A 14,252-nucleotide genomic window follows, 5' to 3' on the forward strand; every position below is an offset into this window, starting at 1 on the left:
TTATATCTAATCCCTCCACCGTCATTGCTGATTTTAGCCATGTCTCTGATTGTGCAAATGTTTCCCTTTCCTCTGTAATTGATGGAAATTCTCCCCTTCTTTCAACTCATGGGGGAAAAGAAGGGGCTATTAAGAAACGGAAGAGACAGCATTACAAAAAAGGTAAAAATAACGGGAGGGCATCCAAAACAGCTAGAATAGACGGAGTATCGGCATTGTTGAATTCCGAAGGTGGAGGGAGTTTACCCAGTAACGATATCTCCATGGATAAAATTGCAACCCTACTAAAATCTTTTTTTCTCCCTTAGAGGCCAAACTAGATAGGCTTGATTTTAGAATGTCTAATATAGAGAAATCAACCGCTTTACTTTTAGCTAACTCCCCCAAGCCTAATAGTTCTGGTCTCCCTCCTAGCATGCCTGCCCCCCAAATTACCCCTTCTACTACTGTGCCCCCAATTCCCGTTTCAATGGCCACAAGCATCCAACATGTTCCCCAAGTTCTGTTAGCCTAGTTGCCCCCCAGAATATTCAAGTCCCCCCCCCAGGTTCGCATATCCCACCCGCACTTTTGCCTATTGATACCCAAGGGCCCCCACCTGAAGACCTCAAAACTCCAAAAATTAGACGGCCCGACCTACCACCGGAGGCCAACCGGTTCATGGTAATTCTGGCAGGAGCACCTCCATTAGACAAGGGTGAAACCGAAACCTATAGCTCCCTTAAAAACCAAGTCATAAAATGGCTTAACTGGAATCGACCATTACCGGCACATCTGCACAATGAAGTCATCATGGTGAGGAGGGTACCATGGATTGGTAAAACCCCTAAATCCATTAAGGGAGACTGTATTACTGTCAGTTTTAGAGACCCACGTACTGTGTCTTACATATGTGCGGGCGTTAATAGATCATTAGATTCCACTATCCAGACTCTCCCTGTCTCCTTTTTCTTCCCCCCACCCATTAACCCCTTGTACTATGATGTAAGCGATGAATGGACAAGGGTTGAACGTAGGGGAAGACCTTTTCGCCCAAGATACTCCAGATTGCCCCCATTTCCAACCCCGCAGAACACCTTCTGGGATTATAATCGATATAGTTGTCTCGATGGGCTAGAGGGAGTCGACTGACTATCCAGTGCTTTCACCACTGTCCCCCCCCTACCCACCGTGACTAATCCGGTCGATAGCGGGGCTACTGGGGAGGATTATATCTTACCAGTAACGGTTGGCAAAATAACCTCTGATCTACTTGATCTGACCCCCTTAACTTTTGACAAACCTACTGAAGTTTACCTTTTACCACACGATGAGGTTATTGCTGATAGCGGACGTACAATGATTACTCCCTTGGAAGAGATATCAACCCCAAGGGATCAAGGGTACTCTATGATGAGCTGGAATATAGCTGGCTGGCGACAGAGAGCTTCGGCTCTAGGGTGGAGGGAACTTATCCTTGGGTTTGATATTCTATGTTTACAAGAAACATGGTCCACTTTAGACATCCATTTTGATGGTTTTGTTTCCTATAACTGTGTTGCCAAGGAATCTGCTATGGGGAGGGCTAAAGGGGGTCTGCTTGTCCTCATATCAGTCGATCTCCCTATAACTGTAGGCTCATATTCTACTGTTGGCACACATTCACAAATCCTGGAATTACAATCCAAAAAGGGTAGGAATACTTTACTGATCAATCATTACAATAACACATTTGACCCGACCAGCACCCTGGTTGTGGACGAACTGGAAGCCTCCCTAGACAAAATCTGTAATAATTTCCACACAGTTTACGACATTATTTGGGGAGGGGATTTCAATATCAGAACGTGCCCGCACTCTCAAACCTCAGTTTGTGGGTTCGATGGGGATTCGGGGGAGTATTTAGCACATTTTCAACATACCCAATATGGGACTTCCCTTAATGGTCTTCTGTTAAAACTTGATCTAGTTATCCACCAACCAGCTCTTGATAAAGAGGGCAATATTGTTCCCACGTTTAAAGGGAGGGATACTGAGTCGGTTATTGATCATGTATTGATTTCAACCCTTTTGATGCCATTTTGCACTGTGCCAATAATTAAGGACTATTGCCTGAGTGATCATAATGCCCTAACTATGTCCACTCTTATCTGGGGCCCCAGAATTACGCATACAGGCAGGGTTGTCGACAATATTGTCCCAAATAGGCCTAATGGAACCCGGATAAAGTGGTGCACAGAAAAATCAGAAAAACTACATAGTGCAGTTGTGGCAGGTGGTTCCAGGCAGATATTTCGCTGTCTGGAAGTCAATGCCCTCTCTAAGGGTATTATAGCGGATTTTGAGGATTTAGGCACTATTATTAATAGAATTTTTACTAATAATAAGATGATTTCTAGACGGGATAAGGTTGGCTGGTTCGACCAAGCCTGTACGTCAGCGTTAAAAACCCTGAAGCAAGCACTATCCAACCATCCTAGAGACAGGGAAGCGATTAAAACCTTGCGGTCCAACTATAACACTGAACTCAAACGCAGGAAAAACGAACTCCGGGAACAAGCCTGGGACAATCTGGATTGTGCAGCAGCTCTCCGGGATTGTAAATTGTTCTGGAGTACGATTAATGCCCCATTCCTCCAGAAAGAAGATTTCCCAGTACTTACCGCATTAGTAAGCGAAGATAGCTGGGTCCGATATTTTTCAGGAATATTTGACCCCCCGAGGAGTCTTATGATAAAATTTGTATGAATCCCCAGTCGACCCCGCAGACTTTGGGAATTACCATCCGAGAAGTAGTCACAGCGATTAATTCTAGTAAAGGAGGTAAAGCCCCGGGACCTGACGGGGTCCCTATAGATCTTTATAAACACGATCTGGCCCTTTGGAGCCCCCTATTGACCCAGGTCTTTAATGCTGCCAATGATCTCTCCACCCCGGCAACCTGGAGTGAATCCGTTATTATCCCGATTTATAAGAAGGGAGATAGAGGAGAGGCTAAAAATTACCGTCCCATCTCCCTTTTAGATTCCTCCCTTAAAATTATGAGTCGCGTACTACTATTACGCCTCGAGGAGTGGGCGACTAATAATAATATCCTGGCACAATCACAATATGGCTTTAGAAAGGGTTTGGGGACCATTGACCAGTGCATTAACCTCAACCTTTTAATAGGAAAATATACTAAGGCCAAATCGGGTTCCTTATTTCTTTGCTTTGCGGACCTCTCTAGTGCCTTCGACCTGGTGAACCACTCCCTGTTGTGGACAACCCTTCTCGATATGGGAGCTCCCTCAGCCATTATCCATTTCTTAGCTAGGTTGTATTCCAACCTCACTACTCAGATACGATATGGACCTGCTGGAGAGTGTACGAGAAAGATTATGGTAAAATCAGGCATTAGGCAGGGGTGCGTATTGGCCCCCTTGCTTTTCTCTCTTTTTATTAATTCTATGGAACATGAACTAAAACAGGTCCAAGCTGACGCACCACAAGCAGGTGGCCTTCCAATCCCAGTGCTGTTATATGCGGACGACACCGTTTTATTATCTAGAACCCCAATCGGCCTACAGCGGCTAATGAACTGTTTTTATGACTTTATCCAGGGTAAGAAACTTAAAATTAACAATTCTAAAACATTCATCATGGTCTGTGGCAAAAAGGTGAATCACCACAAGTCTTTCTATTTTAAAGATAACAGAATTGAGGTTGTAGATAACTTCTGTTATCTGGGCATTACTTTTAACAGTCGGGGCTCATGGACACCTGAACACATTAATATAAAAGCCAGGTTGAAGAAGGCCACACTAGGTGTCTTCCGATTTGCCTGCAAATTGGGAAGCCGACGAATCCCAGCAATGCTAAATATTTATAGACACAGATGTTCATCAATAGCACTTTATGGTTCAGGGGTATGGGGGCACGGGTGTAACAAAGACTTACAAATACTGGAAAATTTATTTTTGAAACGGCTACTTTGTTTACCCTCATCGGCATCTAATTACCTGGTCCACGAGGAATTAAGGTTGGACCATATAGCCGATCTGATTGAATTGAGACCCCTCCTGGTATGGAGGTCTATTTGGCTGAAGGACGAAACAGGCTTCACAAAGAGTATTATCCAAGATTGTCTGTCTTTGGATAATTTCAAGAATATACCATGGATAAAGTATGTGTTTACTACTTTTAGAGACATCTTTGATTTGGATGTACGCAAAGATCCCGAGATTGTAACCACTTTATCCAAAAAGGAAGTGAAAGAGGAATTTTTGAGGGTAAAATTTGTTAAACGGAAAGCAGACACAAGTAATTACTCAACTCATGCTTTCTATTCCTCCAATGTAAACGAGGGTCCTGGTTTGCCTCTCTATCTCCAAATAATCTACAGGCAATCTCACCAATTCGTCCTATCCAGACTTAGGCTTGGTATTGTCCACAACCTTGTGGCCTTTCCTATAATGAAACACTATACAACATCTGCCTGTCCATGTGATGAATTAACCAAGCAAAGTACCCTTCATTTTATGTTAATCTGCCCCCTTTACAAAGCCCTACGTATTGTTTACTTGAAACCGTTATTTAAAAAACATTCTGTGTCTTCTACCTCAAATGCCATGAAATTGTTATTTTCACTTGCTAGCCCGGATTTGTGTTTTTATATAGCAACTTTTATTCTGAAATCTGTTGCTGCAAGAAAAAGTATGGTTTTTTAGCTATTTTCCCTGGTTTTTTACTGTAGACTTTTGTATGCCCTGTAAACAACCCATGATGATATGTATTTTTCCTGTGTAATGTCACATGTATGTTTTTATCCATGTACTTTTATGACGTTTTTTAACTGTCGAATAAAGTTTATGAACTGCATAAGTCAGAGGGGTGGTAAGATTTACTATTTTAACAGCAATGCAAATAATTTTTGCAAAAGTGCTTACATAAAAGGAGGAAAAATCATCTATTGTAAGTAACTCCAGTCTCACAAATGTTGGGAAATGTGCATAAGTCAGAGGGGTGGTAAGATTTACCGTTTTAACAGCAATGCAACTAATATTGGTAAAAGTGCTTACATAAAAGCAGCGAGATTTAATATTCTAACTGGTTTTACAAACCTAGGCAAAGTACATAAATAAAGTGGGTAACATGTACTATTCTAGCTCCAGCTCACAAACACTCTGTAAAGTACATAAATTTAAAGTTGAAGTTTACTTTTCTCACTAACGGCCAACAAACGTTGGCAGTAGTGAATAAGTAAAGAGGGTGAGATAGACTATCCTAACTCCAGTGCAAGATAAATTGATGAAAGTGTATGAATAAAGAGAGTTAGATGTATTATTCGAACTATAATCCAAGCAGGGTTGGTAAAGGGCCTTAATAGAAAGGCAAGATTAACAATTTTAAATCAAGTCCACCAAAAATGGGTCATAGTGAATAAAATAAGGGGAGGGGATTTACTAAACAGTCTCTATTCTCACAAACATTAAGGAAGAGCACAAATTGAGGGGTGACAGGTATCATTCAATATTTTATCTGCAGTCCAAAATATATATTGGAGAAAGTGTACAAATTAGGAGGGGGTGAAAGTTATTATGCGTACTCTAGTGTAACAAACATGGTGTGGTGAGATGTATGTGGTGTGGTGTTCAAATAAAGTATATTTAATAACAAAAAGTGTTTACAATATTTAAGGTTCACACAACATGCCCTTTCAATTTAAAAAAAACACCCAAAATATACTATATAATAAAATTAATGAACCTCAAATCCAGGTACACAAAAAATTTAGAAGTATTGCAGCACATAAAGGGTCTAATTCACAAAAGACATTTGAAGTACGAAAAGTAGTTCACAACCCGTGGCTGGAGATCTTCACCTCCATCTCACCTATAGTTTTTCTACTGAGATCTCCTCCATGGTGGCAGAGATATCAACACACGTAGATGTACATTTTTTATGTGAATGTGGGAGTGACCTCAGGTGTTGGGAAAATGGGGAATAGTTACTACAAAATGAGTGAGGTTAAGGGAAAATTGCAGAAGGGTTTATGGTGGAACATGCTAACACAAAACACACACCCATAGAACAGTAAGACAATTACCATTCACAAAATAAATTTCTAAAATTATTATAGCCCTAATAGTGTCAAAATAGACTTGACTCCAGCACTGAGTAAGTCAAGCACCACACATAGCAAGTCACTGGTCCTGCAACATACTCTTATGGAAAACAAAGGGGCAGTAAATAAACACATCTTAGGACTCAATGTTAAATGAATTACATTTATTTCACATTTACATTATAAATATATTGTATTCTTGTAGTGCTGTAAATGTAAATATAAGTATTGGTTAATTTCAATGTATTTCATAAATGTATTCAAATACTGCCTCCAGCTCTTTACAGAAGTAAAAATAATACACTTTCCAGCCTACAAGAGGGAATATTAGTAGTTTGTGGATGTCCATAAACATATTTACTAAACTTCCATGGCTAACTAATCCTCAGAATGCCCACAAAAGCTTTCAATCACACCCCATGTGTGGGGTTTGCAGGTGTGAAGATATCCGCAATAAGATGTTCTTTCTAAGTGATGTGATAGCAAATTGTTTGTGTGGGCGTAACTCTCTTAGGGTAACTATTTGTTAAGATAAAGTCACCACGCAGGCCGTAGATCCAAATTAAGCGTTTATTCAGCAAGTAGGTTTAAGGACCACCAGTCCAACAGCAGCTCAGCCTCCAACTGGCTCTCAGCTCATGGCATTCCAAGCAGAATGAAATGGTTGCTCAGGAACATAGCTAAAGAGCCAGGCTGGATGTTGTCAAGAATTCCTGTCATGCGAGGGGAGGAAAACGGTAACCAGCGAAAACGGACTACATCTCCCAGGATGCTTAGCGGTTGAGAGGTTATGTAAACAGGAGAGCTGTTACATAACTCAAGGAAAACACGCCCTTATGTAAACAGGAGAGCTGTTACATCACTCAAGGAAAACACGCCCTTATGTAAACAGGAGAGCTGTTACATAACTCAAGGAAAACACGCCCTTATGTAAACAGGAGAGCTGTTACATAACTCAAGGAAAACACGCCCTATAAAGGGAGGAACCGGGAGGTACAACGCTGTCGGATATTGTGTTTACACCGACGTACCTGCTTAGTGAAGAGCAGTGTTCCGGAGTGGTGCTCCAGTAAGGCAAGAACGGAGGTAGGTCGAGTCGATACTCCCTGGGCCGTGTCTTGCCCCATCGTCACCTGTGAAGGACCCGGAAGCTCTACCGGATAACCATTGAGCTTCGCTTTTTGACTCGGCTGAGTCAAAGCGCAGTGGCGCTTTTGCTGGTTGGAGTCGTAACTCCCAGCCCGACCAGAGATACAGGGACTGCCAGCTGTAACGCACACCAGGAGGTGTTGGCCGCGTTACAGACTCGGAAGTCCACGGGATCGATCGAGCGGCTGCTCTCGGTTCAGTCTTCTTTGCTTGTGATTGGGGTATCGGTGACGCATCACCAGGAGGTGACTCCGCGTCCCGGTGCAGTCTGAGGAAGAGGTTGAGCGGCTGCTCCCTTCAGGTAGAGACCCCGGCTGGGTGTTTCCCTGACTCCTCGATTCTCCCCAACACTCTTCGTGCCCCTCACAGCCTACCGATTGGCATTGTCGGCCATTTCATTTCTGCCCTCTGTTGGCATACGCCGGGATCGGCGTATATGCAGAGGACGGTTAGGACCATCCGTGCTGTGGGCTGGTAACGTACTTAGCCTGGAGGATTCCAGTGACTATAACCTTTGTTTATCCCTTGTATTATTTTTGCCTTCATTAAAATAACTAAACCTTCACAAGTGGTTGCGTTCTCATTATCGTGTCTGTTAAACGATCCTGAGACGTTCAGGGCGTTACAAAATATCCGACCTTAATAACACTAACTGTCTCCCGGTCGATAACAGACATGGCAACACTTGATGATGTGCTGGCTGCTTTGGCGACCGTGCAAATTGAATTGGCTGCCTCCAGGCAAGAAACAGCCGATGTAAAAGCCAGACTGGATGCTATCCAATTGGACCCGCTCACGCCCAGCACCTCCCTCATGAACCAGACCCCTGCGGTAGTAGTGGAAATGCCGGTAGCCGTCCCCTTGGCAACACCAGAGAGGTACAGTGGGGATCCTAACACAGTGCAGGTATTCCTCACACAAGTGGCGCTACATTTATCGTGCAAACCAAGGGCGTTCCCCACGAGTCAGGCTCGTGTGGCTTTCCTTATATCCTATTTGGCTGGAAACGCGGCACAATGGGCCGTACCTCTGGTGAGCAGGGACGACCCCATCTTATGTGATTGGGGTGCTTTTCGCGAGGAATTCCTGAAGGTCTTCGACAGAAGGGCTGACTCGTACACGGCGGACCATGAAATGCTTGAGTTGAGACAGGGATCCAACGACCTGGTGCAGTATCTCAACGCGTTCCGAAGGCTGGTTGCGGAAACCAAGTGGCCTGTTGCTAAACAGACAGCGCTCTTCCATCACGGGCTGTGCGATGAGCTCAAGGACGCCGTGGCTCATATTGACCCACAACCCAAGACATGTGAGGGCCTTATCAACCTGGTATTACGGCTGGAACATAGGCTAAGTGAAAGAAAGGGGGATCATGGGAGAAAAGGAAAATCCCTTCCATCCTATGTGACAGTGGGAAGTCCTGAAACTTCCACCGCATCCAAGGGAGAACCCATGGACATCGGCGCAATACGAGCGAGCCTCACAGCCACGGAGAAAGAGTCACGCCGTAAACAAGGATTGTGCCTATATTGTGGCAAAAAAGGCCACTACGTACGTGAATGCCCTGCCAAACCGAAGACGTCACGTTATCGGGCCAACCGGTCGGTAACAGCCGTGGTGGACGTACCGGCGGAAAACTAGAGGACTCCCAGACCAAAGAAGGGGCATCTCGGAGTCACTCATCCATCCCTTCACTTTCCAACTCGGTCACTAAGGGACAACGACACCTGTTTCTCACGGTGCACGTGGGAGTGCATGACCAGTGGATACCCGTTGTGGCCATGGTGGATTCAGGGGCCACTGGCATGTTTATGGACCACAACGAGGCATGCAGGCTAGGGCTAGTGCTTCTTCCCAAAGCTGTACCCGAAGACGTCTATGCTGTAGACGGAAGGCGATTGGTGACGGGGCCCATCGGGCAGCACACGGGGGTCCTTCCGATGAGATGTGGGAGGAACCATTTGGAACAAATCGATTTTAACATCATCCGAGCGCCCCAATATGGCGTCATATTGAATTTCCGTGGCTACAGAAACACAACCCCTCTGTGGATTGGCCAACACATCGCATCGAACTGACGTCACCGTATTGCATCCTGCATTGTGGAATAAGAACGGAATCCCTTGACGCAGATGAGAGCGGGAGTCAGACGGTGGCTACAGCGGCAGAAAAAGATGTGGCTCTCCCCCAGGCTTATCACAGTTTTGAGGATGTATTTGATGAGGTGAAAGCGGAAGTGCTACCACCACATAGACAGTTTGACTGCCAGATCGACCTGGTGCCAGGGGCCAGCGTTCCCAGAGGCAGGCTGTATGCCCTGACGGAGCCTGAAAACGTGCATCTCCGGGGGTACCTGGATAAACTCCTCAAGCTAGGATTCATCCGCCCGTCCAAGTCTCCGGCCGCCTCGCCACTCTTCTTCATCCCGAAGGCTAATGGGGAGCTGAGAGCCTGTGTGGACTTTAGGGCATTGAATGCGATAACCGTAAAGAATCGGTACCCCTTGCCTCTCATCAGTGTACTTCTGGAACAGGTCAAGAAAGCTCGTATCTACACCAAGTTGGATTTGAAAGGGGCATACCATCTGGTGCGCATGAGGGACGGAGACGAGTGGAAGACCGCCTTTAAGACCAGGTTCGGCCTTTTTGAGTACCTCGTCATGCCGTTCGGTCTGTGCAACGCCCCGGCAGCCTTTCAGTACTTTTTGAATGAGGTATTCAGAGAGGAGTTGGATATCTACGTGGTCGTATATATCGACGACATCCTCATCTATTCGTCCAGTGTGGAGGAGCACGTACACCACGTCAAAGCTGTGCTCCAAAAGCTGAGGGAAAACATGCTGTTTTGTAAACTCAGCAAGTGTGACTTCCACGTCACATCCGTGGAATTCCTCGGAGTGATGCTGAGTCCAGAGGGACAGGAGATGGCAGAACGAAAGATCAAGGCGGTGAAAGAATGGCCGGTGCCCCATAGCGTGAAGGACGTCCAAAGTTTCATTGGCTTCGCCAACTTTTACAGGCGGTTTATAGATGGATTTTCAGGATTGGTGGCCCCAATCACACAGCTACTGAGGAAGTCCAAGGAGTTTGTCTGGTCCCCTGAAGCGAACAAAGCCTTTGAGGCCCTGAAAAGCGCCTTTGGTAAGGCGCCGGTGTTGGCTCACCCCGATCCGGATCTCCCCTACGTGGTGGAAGCGGACACATCGGATGTGGCGCTGGGGGCTATCTTGTCCCAACGCAACCACGACACAGGGGTGCTTCATCCCGTTGCGTACATGTCCCGCAAACTCAACGACGCCGAACGCAACTACCATATTGCGGAGAAGGAGCTTCTCGCAATCAAGGACGCCTTCACCGAATGGAGGCATTGGTTGATGGGGGCAAGACATGTGGTATCGGTGTACACGGACCATCGGAACCTACAGTTCATGACGGCCACAAGACACCTTTCTCCCAGACAGCTGCGGTGGATGATCTTCTTTGCGGGGTTCAACTTCCGCATCACATATCGGCCGGGGACGGAAAACCGGAAGGCGGACGCCCTGTCCCATCAATCTGCAGTTAAGGAACCATTGCCTGCGACCGAGCATTCCATCATTTCCCCGAGGATGGTATTGGGGGTTATCCAACCGGATACTTTCCTGAGGGGAATAAAAAGAGGGATCAGGTCATTCGCATGGCGGAGGTGGCTCCTCAGTCACAGAGAATGGCAGCTGAAGGACGGGATACCCCTGAAGGGCAGGTGCCTATTGATACCCACGCCTAGGCTAAGGAAACAAGCATTCATCTGGTGCCATGACTCTCCATGCGCAGGTCATTTGGGCTTTGAAAAAACGGTGGCTAGCATGGGACGGCATTTCTGGTGGCCAACCATGAGAGTGGATGTCAGGAGGTGGGGACAGGAGTGTCCTACGTGTGCTACCATGAAGGCCGACCATGGCCGAACCCAAGGGCTCTTACATCCACTTCCGACCCCGGATAGACCATGGGATAGCATATCACTGGACTTCGTGGTGGGCCTACCGGTAGACCAGGGGATGACGGCAATACTGGTGGTGGTGGATTACTTGACGAAAATGGGGCACTTCATCCCCTGCAAGAGAGTCCCTACGGCCGGGGAATTGGCGTCACTACTCCTAAAGAATGTGGTACGGCTGCATGGATTACCTGGGGTGATCGTGTCGGACCGGGGGTCGCAGTTTACTGCGCAATTCTGGAAGACTTGGTGCACTGCGCTGCATGTTAAGACCGCCCTGTCCACCAGCTACCACCCTCAAACGGACGGCCAAACCGAGCGTCTGAACCAAACGCTCAAACAGTATCTGCGATGTTTTGTGGACCAGGGCAGGGAAGAATGGGTCGACTTGCTATGGGTTGCAGAGATAGCCTATAACAACGCCACTCACAGCTCCACACAATCATCTCCGTTCTATAGCAACTATGGCCAACATCCCAGGTTCTTGCCATTTCTACATCCGTTCAGAGAGGACAGGATTCCCGCCACAGCGGACAGGGTGGCACACATAAAAGACACGTTGATGCGCTCAAGGGCTGTCCTAATAGAGGCCAAGAGAAGATACAAGGCTGCGGCAGACAGGAAGAGAAGGCCCGGGCCACTGTACCGCACTGGAGACTACGTCTGGATATCCACAAGAAACATGAGGTTTCGAAAGAACAGTGTGTTCCATCCCAAGTACATGGGCCCCTATCGAATTACCAAGTGTATGGGTCCCGTGAACGTGAAGGTGTGCTTGCCCCAGTCATTGCGGATACACCCTGTCTTTCATGTATCATTGCTCAAACCAGCACCCTCCAAGTCGTCTGGGACACCTAGGCCGGTATGCGTGGAGTCGGAGGTGGAGTATGAAGTGTCGGGCATACGGGCGTCCAAATGGCGCAGGGGGAAGCTGTGGTACCTGGTTGCGTGGAAAGGCTATGGCCCGGAGGAGCAGTCATGGGAACCGGCTGAAGGGGTTCATGCTCCGCGCTTGGTCTCCTTGTTCCATCGGCGTTTTCCTGCCAGCGCTGGACCCGGGGGGAGCCGCTGAGAGGGAGGATGTACTGTCAAGAATTCCTGTCATGCGAGGGGAGGAAAACGGTAACCAGCGAAAACGGACTACATCTCCCAGGATGCTTAGCGGTTGAGAGGTTATGTAAACAGGAGAGCTGTTACATAACTCAAGGAAAACACGCCCTTATATAAACAGGAGAGCTGTTACATCACTCAAGGAAAACACGCCCTTATGTAAACAGGAGAGCTGTTACATAACTCAAGGAAAACACGCCCTTATGTAAACAGGAGAGCTGTTACATAACTCAAGGAAAACACGCCCTATAAAGGGAGGAACCGGGAGGTACAACGCTGTCGGATATTGTGTTTACACCGACGTACCTGCTTAGTGAAGAGCAGTGTTCCGGAGTGGTGCTCCAGTAAGGCAAGAACGGAGGTAGGTCGAGTCGATACTCCCTGGGCCGTGTCTTGCCCCATCGTCACCTGTGAAGGACCCGGAAGCTCTACCGGATAACCATTGAGCTTCGCTTTTTGACTCGGCTGAGTCAAAGCCCAGTGGCGCTTTTGCTGGTTGGAGTCGTAACTCCCAGCCCGACCAGAGATACAGGGACTGCCAGCTGTAACGCACACCAGGAGGTGTTTGCCGCGTTACAGACTCGGAAGTCCACGGGATCGATCGAGCGGCTGCTCTCGGTTCAGTCTTCTTTGCTTGTGATTGGGGTATCGGTGACGCATCACCAGGAGGTGACTCCGCGTCCCGGTGCAGTCTGAGGAAGAGGTTGAGCGGCTGCTCCCTTCAGGTAGAGACCCCGGCTGGGTGTTTCCCTGACTCCTCGATTCTCCCCAACACTCTTCGTGCCCCTCACAGCCTACCGATTGGCATTGTCGGCCATTTCATTTCTGCCCTCTGTTGGCATACGCCGGGATCGGCGTGTATGCAGAGGACGGTTAGGACCATCCGTGCTGTGGGCTGGTAACGTACTTAGCCTGGAGGATTCCAGTGACTATAACCTTTGTTTATCCCTTGTATTATTTTTGCCTTCATTAAAATAACTAAACCTTCACAAGTGGTTGCGTTCTCATTATCGTGTCTGTTAAACGATCCTGAGACGTTCAGGGCGTTACAGATGTCATGAGTGCAAACCACAACACTGTTGTTCTCCTGAATTATGTAATTGTGAACAGTGTAGGAGTGAACGTTGTGACTCTTTCCACCCTGTGTGTGGTGAATAAAAAGTTTGAATAGTGTCTGTGTGTTTCTCTCTGTGTGTGTGTCTGTGTGAGTGAATGTGAATATGTCAAAGGTGAGTGGTGGTGTGCTTTCTACTGTGCAGCGCTCCAGCAGTGTGGATCTTCTAGTTGTGACTGTTAATGCTACTCTAGAATTATGCAGGTTCTACTTAGGCCTAATGGCGCAAACAGTGATGTTGTACCTCACAACTTCTCCTTGCACTCTTATCCCAAGTTTTGTTAGGTTACCTTATGAAAAATTATAATTTACTTAATGATTGTACACCTGCTAGGATTTCAGAGAGCTTGGGTGAAGAAGACAACATAACCGCTCAGATTAATGAGCCCTCAAGGGATGCTGGGTCTTCAAGGTTTTGCAGAAGACCAGAAAGAAGACATTGTGCAGAAGCAGCTCCAAGGTAAGGACTTCCAAAGAGAGCCACTATAGAGGCACTGCAACCTCCTAAGAGGGTTGGACAGTAAATTCACAGAAGAAAATTTAAGCAGTCTATTAGAAGTATAGGTACAAAAATGTTTCTGAGTAGACTGTTGATGGTGTGATGTGTAATACACAAAACCTTGAAGGATAACAAAGTATATTTTAGAAGCTAATGGAGGAAGCAAGAAGAGGTCCTGTACTACTTAAACTATGAGTGCCCTTCACCAGATAGGCAACATGGTTTTAAAATGACCGGAGAAGACATAGCAAGTATTTGGGTGGACCAAATAAAGTGAATTGGCATAGTCTGGAGAGAAGGCAGTGATGGTTGATAGCACAAGA

General features: G+C 46.7%; 1 long non-coding RNA gene across 1 annotated transcript in view; it reads left to right on the forward strand.

The window, feature by feature from the left end:
- The window catches only part of LOC146785154 (uncharacterized), a 75,468-nt gene that overhangs the window by 44,432 nt on the left and 16,784 nt on the right, over positions 1-14,252 (forward strand). Inside the window, exon 2 of the long non-coding RNA XR_014970928.1 lies at positions 13,765-13,890. This is a non-coding gene — a long non-coding RNA (uncharacterized LOC146785154). The remainder of the gene's footprint in view (positions 1-13,764; positions 13,891-14,252) is intronic.

Source organism: Triturus cristatus, chromosome 11, assembly GCF_964204655.1.
Source record: "Triturus cristatus chromosome 11, aTriCri1.1, whole genome shotgun sequence".
Classification (NCBI taxonomy): Eukaryota; Metazoa; Chordata; class Amphibia; order Caudata; family Salamandridae; genus Triturus; species Triturus cristatus.